We start from the raw sequence: 14,810 nt of genomic DNA, 5'->3' as shown, positions 1-14,810 counted from the left end.
ATATAAGACTTGCAGAATGCTCATTCGCTCTGTTGCAGTGGAGTCTGTAGTTTGCACCACTACCCATGAAGGAACACCCTGCAGTACAGAGGGAAGCAACAAGGATGATGTAGGTCTGGATATGGAAAATAGGTTCTAAAAGAAAAGATTAAAAGAAATGGCCTTGATTGGGTTAGAAGGAGAAGAATGAGGCAGGGATATCATAGGAAGAAAGCAATCAAAATACTTTTATGCATTTCAAACATCAAGGACAAGGACAAAATATCATGAATTTAAATTGGAGCTGGCAAGATTAAAGTTGATCTTTTATGACACCTGGATGAACTAGTTGACCTTTAGCAGATCTGCACATTTAACTTTGGATAAGACCCTTAAAACACTCTTCACAAGTAAGACTGCACTCCTGCCTCTAGCACAATTGTTAAAAAGCAAGTGGAACCCTTAGATTCAGTCTTTCAAATCATATTTCTTTCTCTTTTTTACAGTTTTTCTAATCCATAGGCAGGTATGGCGTGAGGGGATTTTCACTTCTTAGTGAAGTGTTATAATGTACATACAAAAAGGTTGAATAGGCAGAAGAAAAGTAAACAGTGAGTTTACTGTGAGTCAAGTGAGTCAAACAGAGCACAGGCTCTGGGAGGAGTGCCCACATTAGACAGTCTCCTTACTGATAGACTAGGCATTCATTTCTGCCTCTGGTTTGTTGGGGTTTTTTGTTTGTTTTCCTGGCATCTTCTATCCTTATTTCATTTAGTGAAATAACTTCGGTCTTGGAACTCATTTTGGTGTGGTGATGATAAATACTGCTGTGAGAAATGTGGCTTCTAAGCTCTTTCCAGTGATGAGAGAATTCAGATCTCAGCATTTCTTAGGTCTTGGGGACTCCTGGCCATGGGTACATCCCATCAAGTTACATGGTGAATACGGCACTGAGAATTCCAGTTGCAATCTTAGAGACCTTAAATTTGACATCAGTAACACTCAAAAAGAATCAGCCACAGAAGTCCATTAGGGAATCTGGTCCAGTGTAACAACAGCCTTTGAACCATCTGGTTCATAGCAAATTGCCAGTTCTCAAGATTTTATCCTGTGATCCAGGAAATGTGGCTTAATCCTCTATTTTTGGAATCATAAAATGATATTAAAATGCCAGTGTTTTAAATGGTTTTGGCCCTCCTGATTATACAAAGAAGTCTGGAAAGAAAGCAGCCAAAAACTTAAAAAACGGGCATCAGGAAAGGAAAACTCAAATTTACTACTTAACATCTCATTGGTTTTGACCCAAGGCCATTTATTTTATGAGGCTGACAGTTGGTTTTGAATATTTGGAGTTTTAAATGGTGCTTCTTTTGTAGAAGTGCCTTTGAGATAGTGCTGGCCCCTGGTGACTTAATAACATCTATATTATTTAAATATGCAATGTAATAGGGAAATAAGTAAAAGCACTATGATTTTTTTATTCACTTTATCATGGTTGCTGTGATTTGTATGACAAAATCCAATGTGCTGCAAATAGTTCCAGTTTTTGATTATGTTGGTGTCTGTGTTTGCAAGTGGTTCTACATTGTTCCTCCTTATCTATACCATTAGGAATGTGGTAGAGTGAAAATTATCCTTAAAGAAAGTGCAAGTTCAGCAGGATTCCAGTCTGCATTGCAAGCTTAGGCTCAAATGAACCTTTTTGATGGGGAATAATGCAAGCCCCTGAGGACTTACTGGAATGCTCTCTGGCAATTAGTTCTGTAATATTATAGTTCAAGTTCCGGCCTTATGTGGCTCTAGAGACTTTGGAAATATATATGGTTCATTTTTCAAAATGCTTTTAGGCCTCTTTTTGATCCCCTCTAATTTTCCATCGTTCAGTAGTTAGGTTCAGGAATATTGTTTGTGATCTGAGCTATGATGGTTTGATTCCACCACCCTTTGCCATCAGATTATCGTACTGCAGGTCTGCGTCATCTGTGTGCATGACTTGCAGAGTTGGTGCCAGTGGAGCCATTTCTAGGCCACTCTACTGGCAGTTTTCTGAATTGACTTAATTGGGCAGGGAGTGCCAACCAACAGGAATATTTTCATCAGGACTCCCATTTCCTCGTGGCTCTTTGAAATGCATATCAGACGGACATGTGTTCATGACCCTGGAAAGGACTTGGGGCCCTTCTAGAAATGGAGCTCTAGACTGCAACAATGCTCAGGAGGAGGACAGTTTTAGTTTGTTTAACCTTGAAATCAGTAGGTTCTTATCAAAGTAATCCCTGTTACATTCAGCAAAACCTTTTAGATTTTCTCATTTTAGCATAGTTATCATGCCAACCTAAAAGCAAACTTAAAGGATGACTGTATTTACCATTTTGAGATACCTTTTTCACTTTAGCTTCACTGGACAAAACCAGAAGAAGAGCATTCATATTTTTTTAAAAGTGAGGAAAACTTTATGGTAACAATTTCTTTGGGAATGATTGAGATTTAATACACAAGTTCTGAAGTGCTCAGAAAATGCAGAGAAGTTTCTCTTCTTAACCATTAAAATGTAAAAAAAGCCACCATGATTTTCTCCTACATCTCCAAGATTGCCACTGGACTGTAAAACGGGTGCTTTGTCAAGTCTTGGTTACACACAGAAAGTGGCTTCAAGAATCCTAAAAACTAATACTAGGCAACAGACAAATTGTAAATAACCTGCTTCCTCTGTTTCTCAGTGTAGCTGAACTGTAGCTCAGAAGAATTATGAAAATATTTCTTAAATAAGTAGAAAATACTTGCTACTAGTATTCTTCTGTTTCTCCTGTCTCAAATAACATAAAATATACATCAGTGCATTATGATCTAGTCTTGGTGATCGACCATCTCCAAACAGCAAGGACTATGTGGCCTTCAGATATCCCCACTAACCAATACTTTTATTATTTTCTGTGAGTGAGAAAATCTGTGAATGACTCATGAGACAAAGTCAAAGCTCAGGTGTTGGTGAGTGCTGATGAAAATACCTTCCAGAATGCCCCAGTTATTGGCATTCCTCCAGCTGCCCCTTGGCTTTAGCTGGGGCAAGAGGTTGGGATGCCCAACTTCATCTGGCATAAAGAATCATTGCATTAATGAAAGTCCTCAAAACATGGGCTATAAAGGAGTGACAAACAGAGCTCAGCTGCAGATAAATAATTTCCCTCTGTATGCATGAAACTTAATAGTTCTGAACTATTAAATATAGGACTAAATAAAGACTTTGTCATATATTATTTACTCATTAGTTATTCAATTACATGTTCTGCCCCCTGTGAGAATTCATTTCTGTGTTGAAGTCCAGAGCAGATCTCAGCTTCCATCAAGCATTTTTTCACAATATTTGAACAGTTCTGAATGTATAGTAGCATCTACATGGCAGGGTATTTCGAAATATGCAACAGGCATTCTGGAAAATACACTGGTCATAAAAGTGATAAAGCTATACAGTATGTTAATGTTGTTGACACAGTTTTTGGGAATGAGGAAATACAAGTTTGCACTAAGGAAAGAATTTCAGGTAAAACATTGTATGAAAGTCCTCCAAAATTATATGATAGACTGCAAATAACCATAGTATAAAATTACAATTGATGGACAATCAGATAGAATGTAATAGCTCAAAGCTATCACTGTGACAAATTAAAGCAGCTAAATTAGTGTATACTCTCTTTAAAATAGAAATTGCTGCATTTAAACAACAATGATTTCACCTCCTAGATACTTTGATTTTATTTCCTTTGTTATGCAGTGTGTTATTTTTAGTGGGCTCCATTATCTGGGAGCATGAGGCAAGACAGAAGCTTTTCACACTGGCAAGTTCTCCACAGATACTAATGTATACTAAAGTATTGGTATATTGGATACCAGCGTGTGCTAGATGTCTGGCTGAAGGGAACATGTAGCCATGTCACAGCAGGCTGTATCTACAACAATGATTAGTTACTGACAGATCTGCTCTTGTTAGTTCTTATGAAAGACAGTCTTTAAATGTATATGCTTTATATTACTTACATCCTCTCTGTGAAACCCGTCTGTCCATCAGTCTCTTTTTTAGTTTAAATACCACTCATATTTTGTGTGAAGTGAATGTCTCTTACTGCCCTTGCTCCTAATCAAATAGAGCAATCTATCTTTTGGTGTACAAGTTGCTCATCCCTATTGCCTGCTTGAAGCTGGGCTCTGCCATCATCCTGACTACAGCCCGAGGGCTACAGAAGGTTACCAGTAGATGGAGTTTATATAGCTGGGTTACTTCTGCTCTGCTTCATAGCACTATTTGTATTTTCCCTAGTCCATTAGCAAACTGCCTGTTCCTACCTGTCTCAAGATATTCCATATGCCAGATCAGAAAAAGCGTAGAACTATTGTACAGACACTTCTGGATACCCCCCTTGGTGACCTCTAGTAAGAAAAGCTTCTCTAGTTCCATTTAGGCTGTTGCATTTTTACTCCAGCACAGCTGCTTACATGTTTCATCCATGTCTCAAGATTTGGTTTTGATGAGCTGTAGGCAAATATACACAAAGCTAGTCTTTTAGGAGCCTCACATGCTAGCCTGCTTGCCTGAGAATATGCACAGAATGCTATTCTCTAGTTTTAGTTTAACTTCATCATTTGCTTATGCTCAAGAAAATTTGTCAGGAACTATTCCATTATTATTTCAAAGACAAACTGTGATTTCCACCTCAGACTTTAGATTCAAGAATAATCTTTGTCGTTAAAACAAACTAAGACATGGTGTGGATTTGCTGAGACAGTCACCTGTTCCTTAAATTTGCTTTGGTGCTTATTTTGGAAAAGAAGTATTAAAGATATTATGGAAAGGGTGCACAATTTTACCACTTCATTTGTAATTTTTTTGTTTGCCATGGTGAAAAATACCTATAAACTTTCCTGAAGTCCTATTCTGCAAGTGACTGCATCATTTTGATTCCTGCAGTCTTGATTGTTTCATTAGATAAATGAAGTATTTTTTACTGCCTGGTTCTTCATGTCACAGCAGGGCCCTATTTCTTTTTCCCCCTAAAACTTTTACTTTTACTTTCTTTTTTTTTTTTCCCAGAAATGGCAGAAAGTTGGCTCCTTTTCACAGGATTCTCTGGTTTTCATTCTTGCTCAAGAAGTCCTGCAACTTTTGTCTTTGCTAAAATGAGTGGTTTGGCTCTACTCCCAGCACCCATACCACAACCCATTCCACTAATCTGATTTCTAAACTTGGGAAATTTTCACCAATTTTAAAACCTTAAAGAACTTTCTAAAATCCTTCTCTCAGCAGTGCTTGCATTTTTTTTCCTAGATGCTTTTTGCTGTGAGGTTTGCATAGTGGTCAAATTTAAGAGTCATGCAGCACAGTGCTGTAGATGTTGGCTGCTAAGCAGAAGAAGAGGGACTGGAAGGTTATCTCCAGCACTAGCTCCAAGCTCACTTGCTCTGGAAGATCTGGAGAGAATTAAAGCAATCCCTCTCTCCAACCCCTGTGTCTAGAGCCTGCTGTCTATAAATGGATGTCTATGCAAGATGAGTTATCTATTAATGTTGTCAGAATGAGACCTATGAATCAAAACATTTGATATTCTGTGTTTGCACCACTCTAAAATAGTACAAATCTGGGAATGGAAGAAGTTTTCTTTTCTCCAAAATATGTAGGACCTCCACCTACTATGTCAGCACAGCCACTCAGCATCCCCAGGATTAAGGTATTTATAGCACATTATTTGGGCACAAAATAAATACGTTTTATTTATATTTAAATATCCAGATATTTACAAAAGAATACCATGAACAAATAGGCACCAAAATGGAATTCCCCCATTAGTATATGTAGGAAGAGTGCAAGTTTAATTCTGTTTTAAAGCAGAGATATCTTTAATGTACCACATACAGACCAAACCAACTTAGGTAATTCCAAAATAAAGATAAAATTGTGTTGATTGGTAGCTAATACATTCATCATATGCCTTCAGTCAATCAATAGTAACTACATTTCCTCATTAATTACAAATGTCTGTTCTTCATCTCTGCTTGTAGCTCTGTGTTACTTACAAGAAAGGATTTATTTCCTGTCATGCCTTTCTGTAAAATAGCAAGTTAAATCTAGACTCTGAGTTCAGTGTAAAATGCATAAAAATATTTTAAATATACAAAAGTTAGACCCTTTTTTCCCAAATATAGATTAATTGAATGAATAAATATAAATACAGATGAAATAGCTAATTAGATTATGGAACCCATAAGCTATTGTCTATTGTGAACCATTTTCATTTTAACAGCCTTATCAAAGAGAGATATATAATCCTTGCTATATTTCATTCCAGACATAGAGGCTGTCCATATTTTGAAGCTTTTCATTAACTTATGTAACCAAACATCAGGTGCTGGATCAACACCATTAATTCTGGTCCATTCAAAAGTGTTTACACGGAAGAGAGCTCAGGATTATTTTTTTTCTAAGTGGTTTTTGCTTTCAGTTACTTCACTGATTTCTGTTTTCGGCTGTTTTGATCTTTCAGATCAGTACCTGCATCTTATAAATGTTCATGCTGATTCTGGCATGACAGGTTTTCTCTTACTGTGACACTTCACAGTACTCTTTCTATTTTAGTTGCCTAGTCATGGCCATTTCTATTATCTGATCTTACCTGCAAGGTCTGACATTAAGCCCCCTAATTAGACAAGGCGCTCAAGGTTTGGTCCCAGTCCTGTGTCAAGGTAAACTTAGTTTACTTTAGACTAATCACCCATCACTTTAAAGATCACAGTATTTATTAATTTTAATCAAATCTCAGTTTCTTGCAACAATAATTCTGAGGTCTTGCCAAAAAATGCTTTTCATGGGTAATATGTAATGCATGAATTATATACATTAAGATGTGCTACTCAGATCAAATACAGAATTTTAAATAAGTAATAATCCCTCTATAATTAAATTTAATCGGCAAGAAGAATAAAAATTTTAACAGTGTATTGATTAATGTTATATTTGTTGTAGGTAATTGCTCAGATAGGACATCTATCAAGTGTCTCTAAGCTTAATATACTACATTTTAAAAATTATATGCTTATGTAATTATATGGCCACATTTGACTGCCTGGTGAACAAGATTAGAAATACCTTCTTTCTTTGGTTAGTTATTTTCCAGTGTTAAAATAATGACTACTCAGTCTTTTGAACTTGTTTCCATTTAGAGGAAGAAGAATTTTATTTTTCTTTACTCAGGAAATTCCGAAAATTAAAGGACATATCCATCTTAATGTCTTGGGTATAATGAATTGGGAAGGGAATGTCCTACACTGAGGCTCAGTAAGAGCCAAATTTTGTGCGTACTAAGCAGTACTTGTTCACCCTTATTAACTTAGTGTTTTTCAAAGCTGTTGTGACTTGCAAGCAATGAACAAGCAGTCAAATAGCAAGTTTTAAAGAGGGGAGGCTGACAGCTGCCATTCATACCTTAAAAAGAAAACATATTTTGCTCCTTGCTTTTGTTTTGGTAGCTTTTTTAATAGATCCACTAGGTGGTGCTTGAAATATAAGGGCAACTGGAAATCATTGTGACTAAGAAATATTACTATAATTCCTTAGTCAACACTCCAACAGGAATATTCTTGGCAACGGGAATAAGATTGCTATCCAAATGCTTGGGCTCCTCCTTTTCCAGAATTGAGTGTTCTGTTTCGGAAGTAAAACTAGATGTTCACCATAATGGAGATGTACTGCTCTCCGTAATAAATTTCAGTGGTTCTTCACCTTTGGTACCCTCAGAATAGATTGTTTTCCATTAGTGTTTTTGGCATTTGAATAAAAAGTTTATGGCCAGACTCAAAGTGATTTGGATAAGTAGTTCTTTAAATACATTAAATAAAGACAAATCTTGGCGTTGCCTGAATGCTTCATCACTCACAGGAGAAGTTTAACTTCCAGCAAGGAACACAGGAACACTGTTGTGATATTACAGCACATGGCCAGGGGAAGGGGCAGGAAGGCCCCTATGGCCAGTTATGCAGGTGTGAATTATGGACACTATTCCAATTTCCTTGTGGAGACCAAGGCTTGTTTTCTTGAGTTATTCTTTAACCATGCGCTGTGCAATCATTCATCCTAATATAAATCAGCTTTTTTGGAGCTGTAAAAAAAGGATAGTTGCCCCAGACTTCTTGGTTAATTGTGCATCAGTCAGTTGCCCAATAATTCCCCTACTTTGCAATCTGACAATAAAAGCTTCTGACAAAATTATTTGTTCCTAACACTGCCTCCCTTTCCAGTGCCCCAGTGGGAACTTGAAGTCCCTGCAGCTTCCAGGAGAAGCTGTGACACCTGTAGCCTTCAGGCCACTCTAGTTTCCTCTGCTGCCTTGAAGGTGAAATTCTGGTGATGCAGGCCTACCTTGGCATGTGGTTTTGAGGGAAGTGCCTTTCAAAAGGCATTTCTCTGTTTCTTGCAGACTCCAGGACAACAAACTCCTTTAATTCCTATGGTAAGGGGACGGTAGATGGAGGAGAGGGAGGAAACACATTGAACTTGTGCCTGTCCTTTTTCCTTGCTTATGCACCTCAGGCAGGTGGCTGAGGACACTCACACCACCTGTTCAAATCTTGCCCAAGGACTAAGGTGGCAAAGGTGAGACCATGAGAGGGATCTGATTGATGAGGCAGGTCTAGGAGGGCTTCAGGTCTGGGGTGAGGGAACTGAAGAACTGAAGTGGGGGAGCCCAGTGGGAAACTCAGGGTGAGACTGAGGGTGGGGCAGGAATTGGAGGTTCTGGACTAGGAGTTATTGATGATTAGGAAAAGCAAATTAACCATAGCTGGAATAGTTTAAGAGACACAGAACAAATTTAGAGTTAGTCAAGCTTCTGTTATTCATAGAAAAATTGTTTAAAATTACTACATGAAGGAAAAGCATGTGTGAATTGCCAATTTGAAGAGATTCTAGAGAGCTTGTTACTAAGATCTCTAAAGGGTGCACACGTGAACCTGGAGAATTCAGACCTAATTACTGCTAAGTGCACTGCAGTGAGATTTCATCTGTCATTTAGGTGTAGCAGTCTGATTTGCTCATGGCCAAAGCGCAAAGGCCCTTTTAACTACAAGGGTGGGAAGCAGAGTAAGGTGTACAAACTAGGATGATGCACATGGGAAGCTAACCTTTCACCTTTACATGTCCACATCATGTCAAGTATTTTTCAAGTTTAAATTGTAGTCTATGAAGAAACAGCCTAAGGATATTATCTTAAAGAAAATTAAGGCTTTGGGTCACTGGAAAGCTATAGAGAATACATTTATCAGAAACTCAGCATTTTGTAGACCGATAATTTACAGGACATGAAAAAATAGGCCTATTATCTGCATTGCATCTTGGAATAATGATGATATCCATAATCTGAAATATGTAAATTAGAAAATGTTAGTGCAGCTCTTAATTATATATGAAGTTGACTGTTGAAAAGCTTCCTCCTCATTTTCTTTGTTATTGTAGATCTGAAATGGATATACAAGTTTTATAAAGACACTATTTTCTTTCTTCATTTTGTTGTTGCTGCTAAAGTTTAACACCAAGTTTTAGTTTTGCACCTGAGTCCCTCTTTTTCTCATTCGCCAAACTGCCAAAAGTCAAAGTCTTTCTTTTAAACCAGAAGTCACGTTTGGGTAGATAAGGTTGTAGATTTTATTCTTTATTTAGCTTATTTATTCACTAAGTTTGTGGTGAGTTTTAACAACTTAGTTCTTATTTTACCGCTTCTGTTTCATTTTCTTCTGAGGGGGCTGATAAAATCTTTATTCATGGCAACATGAGTCTGCTGCATAGTCAGGGCCAGAACAGTAGTTTGTCATCTCAGCAGAGAGCCAAGAAAGAAGCCCTTGGTTCTGTGAGTCCTCAAAGTAGGGAGGGAGCTACTCCCTGTGCCAGTCTCAGGATAGACCATCTTCAAATTAGGATGAAGAAGGAGCATACTCTGAGGATTTACCTTTTCGGTGTAAATCTACATAACTGAGTGGTGTCGGTGTTTTAGAAACATTTCTGGGGTGATCTGTAAGACAGAAAATGGTAAATTTACAAAGAAGTCAGTCTGAAGACAGGACTGCAGAAATATGCCTTAATTGAAAGCCAGGCCACACATCCTTTGCAAAGGGGAGAAAATAAGTTTCTTAGCTTTTTAAAAGCTAGCTAGTGGGTAAAGATGTCCCAAAAGCATAGTTTCTGTACTTTTTCACCAGGCTCTCTCACAGAATGAAGATGATTAAAGAGGATGAGTAATCAAGGTGTGTGTGATGAATTAAACATTGAATATGTAAGGAAAACAAACAAACAAGCAAACAAAAAGCTGGAATGAATCACTGTTTCTCCAGATAAAAGGAGGTTAGTAACAGGCCATACTAGATATATGCATTAAGACCGTATTACTTTTGTTTGGAAGCAAAACTTTTTACCCACTCAGTCTAAAAATAGTTTAATGAGATGGAAATAACTATTGGAAATCAAAGATGAGATACCTTACTGCTTTTCTACAGGACAGAGATGACTAATAATAGTTCCGAGATAGATTACACTATGTGATCTGTTTTGTGCTTGTATTTCCATCAGATATATATCAAATGCCATTTATTTCTCTGCAATTGGTCATGCATTTTAGGGTTATCACATCCACTTCTCACTTCCAAAACATTTATCTGGCAACTAACATGTTCGTATGGCTTCCAGGCTTCCTCTGATGGATGATTAGCCAATAGCCTCATCCTCACAGCATAATCCTTGCTGCTGTGCAGATGTTATTTTTCTGCCTGTCATTTTGGCTATACCTGAACATCAAGCTCTTCTGTGTCTTCATTGCTAGATCATACCTTTTTTTTTTTTTTAGTAATTTCACAGAATGAATTATTAAAAAAAAAATTATTGAATTCCCTTTGTCTACTCATAAATTGAATTTCTCATTTTCTCATTCACATTATGGTTGTCTCATTTATTGAGACCTTGTTCTGGTTTTGTCGGATTCAGTCTTGCCCTGCTCACACCCACCCACGTGGCTGATACACTGTGCACATCTGAAAGTGTTAGCTCTCTGTGTCTTTCTGTATACTCCAATTTATCTGTGACATCAAACCTAAGATACTTATTCTCAAATCAAAACACTTTTTATTGTGGCCATTTAACCAATGCATCAGCTTTTCTTTAGCAGTGAGTTAGAATTTGGTGCAGGCCAGCTTCTGCCTCACAGTTGGGAAAAGCCTTTCAAAAGGAGTTTGCTGCTTTCAACCCGTCCTTGAAGCTCTCATCTAGGCCATTTCTAGGCTTCTCTAGAACTGGGCTGCAGGCATGCAATAATATAGGCTTCTTATTTTGACCAGTATGGTTCCACTGTTTTCTTGTCTAATTCTGTCTTTGTGTGTCTTTCTCATATGCAGATATAGGCTGCCCAAGGCCAGAGACAAACACATCTGCACAGAACCTATGAAAATGAGAGCAACATCAACCGTAGTAGTAGTACCATCAATGCATATTATTCACCTTTTGGCATGGTTTTTTTTTTTTTTTTTGGCATCACAGGTATCTTTTCAAGTTAGCCACATTATGGAACTACCTTTTAAGTCCTTCCATGCTCATGGCTTTTATTGAATTTCACTGCTACGGTACTGGACTCCTTTTCCTGGACAGCTGAAAGGACATCACAGGAAAGACTTGTTTCATTGCCTAGGAACAGGTCTGTCCTCTGGCTACCTTCATGCACTAAAAGAAAGGAGAACATTGACATAAGATAGAAATGGCTCATGCATGCTTCCTTCCAATGGTGCTGCATTGAGATTATGAATATGATTATTATCAGCAATATAGAAAGTGTGGTTGTGTTTGAGGGTCCCAGGATGAGAGAAGGGATGAGATTGTTATGTTATGTTATGTTATGTTATGTTATGTTATGTTATGTTATGTTATGTTATGTTATGTTATGTTATATGTTATGTTATGATGCTATACTAAAACTATACCAAAAAGAATAGAGAAAAAGGATCCATCAGAAAGCTAGAAAGGAAAGGAATGGAATGATAACAAAAGCTCATGACTCTCAGAGAGTCTGACACAGCTGGATCTTTGATTGGTTATGAAGTAGAAACAATCCACATGGACCAATCAAAGATGCACCTGTTGGTAAACAATGTCCAGACCACATTCCACAGCCATCAGATAGTTATTGTTTACATTTCTTTTCTGAGGCTTCTCAGCAGAAATAGGAGAAAAATCCTAGCAAAGGATTTTCATAAAATATCATGGTGACAAGAAAGCATTCTTTTCTATTTAAATTTACTGAAGAAAGTGAAGAAATTCAAGAATAAAAATGCCTAATTAATTTATTAACTCATCTGAGTCAGTTAATACCCAGTGATTGCCCATCTGGATTGAAGTTTATATCTCACTGAAGGACTCAAATATTGTTTTATTTGGCAGGAAGGGGTCTAAGTAAACAAGATTTCCCTGAAGTAGCAAGGAATTATGATGCAATGTGGTTATTTATTAGCTTTGGTTTTACTGTCAGGGAGATGGGCAAATAGTACCCTAATGCTTAGAACTTACATGGGTCAAACTATTTGCACTGCCTAGACTCTGCCCAACTTCTTTGTAAGTTCCTAGAGATAAGCTTCTCAATAGACATAATTTTGAGAAGCCCTATTATCCTCCTTTGATACTTTGTGCAAGTTTAAGCACGTTTGAAAATCAAGCCGTTCATCTGGATTTTGCAATAAAGCTCCTCAGAATAATTTCTTTGAAGGAGATATTCCTCATTTAAACTCAAAGCTTTCACAGAGGTTAACCAGTCTGCATGTAGAGAGATCTGCCAGTTTGGTTTGATTTTCTGTCCTGAAATGTTCAATGTTGATGATCTAGTCAGTGTAAGTACAGTGTCTAAATATCCATATGACATTTTAAATTCAAATACAAATATTTTGATACGGAATGCTCTCATAGGTTTTGGGATTTACAATACAAAATGAAAGCAAATTTTCTAATCTTGGAATGCAGTAAATGGATGGTTGTCCTCTGGACAGATTTATTTGCATTCATTATAAATAACTTGTTATTTGAAAAACATACAGAGAAGTTCTTGTTCACAGTTTAAAGAAATAGCATTTTAAAGCTAATTAGTCTTTCTCTTTAAAATCAACTTTCCTGTGGGGTAAAAAAAATGTGAAAGTGAAATATTGGTCCTACTGATGAAATCTGCTTTCTATTTGACTAGGAGAAATTAATTTTGATAGTGAGGCATACCAGTCTTAGTTTTACAATACCCAGCAGATGAAGGTATTACATCTCTACTTCTCGTCACTCTGCTTACTTTCATCTGCAATCCTTGCTGCAAATAGTTATCAGTCAGAATTTGCTCATGGGTCCTGACAGTGTCAGTGCACCTTATCTACCACAACATATGGCTCTTTGCTGCACACCCTGCACGTAAAAGTAATGAAAACTAAATGAAGGCCTACTTTGATTGTGCCTTTGGAACACTGTATGTTTTAACTGTCTATAGAAAATGAGGGATCTCTTACCCAATATTTATTTTATTTAATTTTATCGCTGCAAAAGCTTGTACCAACATTGCTTCATCATTACTGACTGTTTGTCAGCAATGTAAACCTTTGTTTCCCCAGTGACATTTTTTACCATGGTGTGAATTAGGACACCTAATGTTGTGATTGTACATTTTTCAAGGTTTTCAGGCATCATCATTGCTTTTACAAAAGCTTTATAAAATGGTAGACTCTCAAAATCAGTGCCAAAACTCCTATAGTCTACCATTTTAAATACAGCAGGTGGGGTTAAGGCTAATCAATTGATATAGCAAATCCTATTAGAGTCATTTAGGTTAGACTTTAACTATTACTTAGGTTCTTAATTCTCCTTTAATCTGAGTTAAGATGGGGTGCATAAATAAAGTTACCATGTTAGATCTAGGAGCTTTGGAAAATCCCACCCTCCAACATACAACCTACAGTTTTGTGTATAATTTAATTTATTCTCAAGGAAATAAATGGGATCACATTGCCTGGCCTTCTCTCTGTCTGTCAGTCAGACTCTGTCCTGTCTCTCTCTCTCTTTCTCTCTCTCTCTCATAACTTTTGAACCCAAGAGCTAATGCTGACAACAAACAGAAAGGCGAGGGCACAAAGGTATTTAGTGCTTACAAAGTATAATGCTTGGAGCATTATCTGCAGCACGAATTCCACTGCCCTCACCTCTCTCCTGTCCACCAGGCTCACGGGTCAGCCCTTGTGTGGGTCACAGCCAGCACAGCACCACTGTCCCTGTCAGGCAGAGGATCCTACCTCAGCTCCAGGAACAGCCCACACAGAGAAGGCAGCAGGCCTCCACCATCTGCCAAGGATGCTGAAGGAACTTGAAACACTGGTCACCTGGAAACTAGGTGACATTGACTTCATCATCTAAAACCTGTCAATTGCTAACTTGCAACAGCCAACAATGGACAGTCACTTCTCAACACAGCTTCTGGAAAAAGACTCCTGAAAACCACACATTTCCTCTGAAATTATATCAACAGACTTTATGTAAAAGTAGCTGTTCTCTGGACCTCCACAACTTTGCTGTCTAGCAAAGGGAAAAAAATTTGGACATATCCCAGTGACAGCAGCCATACTGAAGAGCTGACATTGGTGCCTACCATGCAGAAAGTTCTCCAGTCTAGACTGACTCTATGACATGCCACCAGATCCAGACACATTATAATCCAATTTCAGTTCACACTGGGTAGTATTTCTAACCCCTTAGGTTTATCTCATCATGATCCCCCGTGATCAGCAAAGAGGAT

General features: G+C 37.6%; 1 long non-coding RNA gene across 1 annotated transcript; it reads right to left on the bottom strand.

The window, feature by feature from the left end:
* Positions 1-9,685: 9,685 nt before the first annotated feature.
* Positions 9,686-14,443, bottom strand: LOC135289502 (uncharacterized). Its single transcript, XR_010352267.1, has 3 exons — positions 14,311-14,443; positions 11,577-11,722; positions 9,686-10,028 (listed from the first exon to the last, which is right to left on the bottom strand). It is a non-coding gene; the product is annotated as an uncharacterized LOC135289502 (long non-coding RNA).
* Positions 14,444-14,810: the final 367 nt, after the last annotated feature.

Source organism: Passer domesticus, chromosome 1 (assembly GCF_036417665.1).
Source record: "Passer domesticus isolate bPasDom1 chromosome 1, bPasDom1.hap1, whole genome shotgun sequence".
Taxonomy (NCBI): domain Eukaryota; kingdom Metazoa; phylum Chordata; class Aves; order Passeriformes; family Passeridae; genus Passer; species Passer domesticus.
The sequence above is the reverse complement of the archived record's forward strand: the minus strand, read 5'-3'. Positions and strand labels throughout refer to the sequence as shown.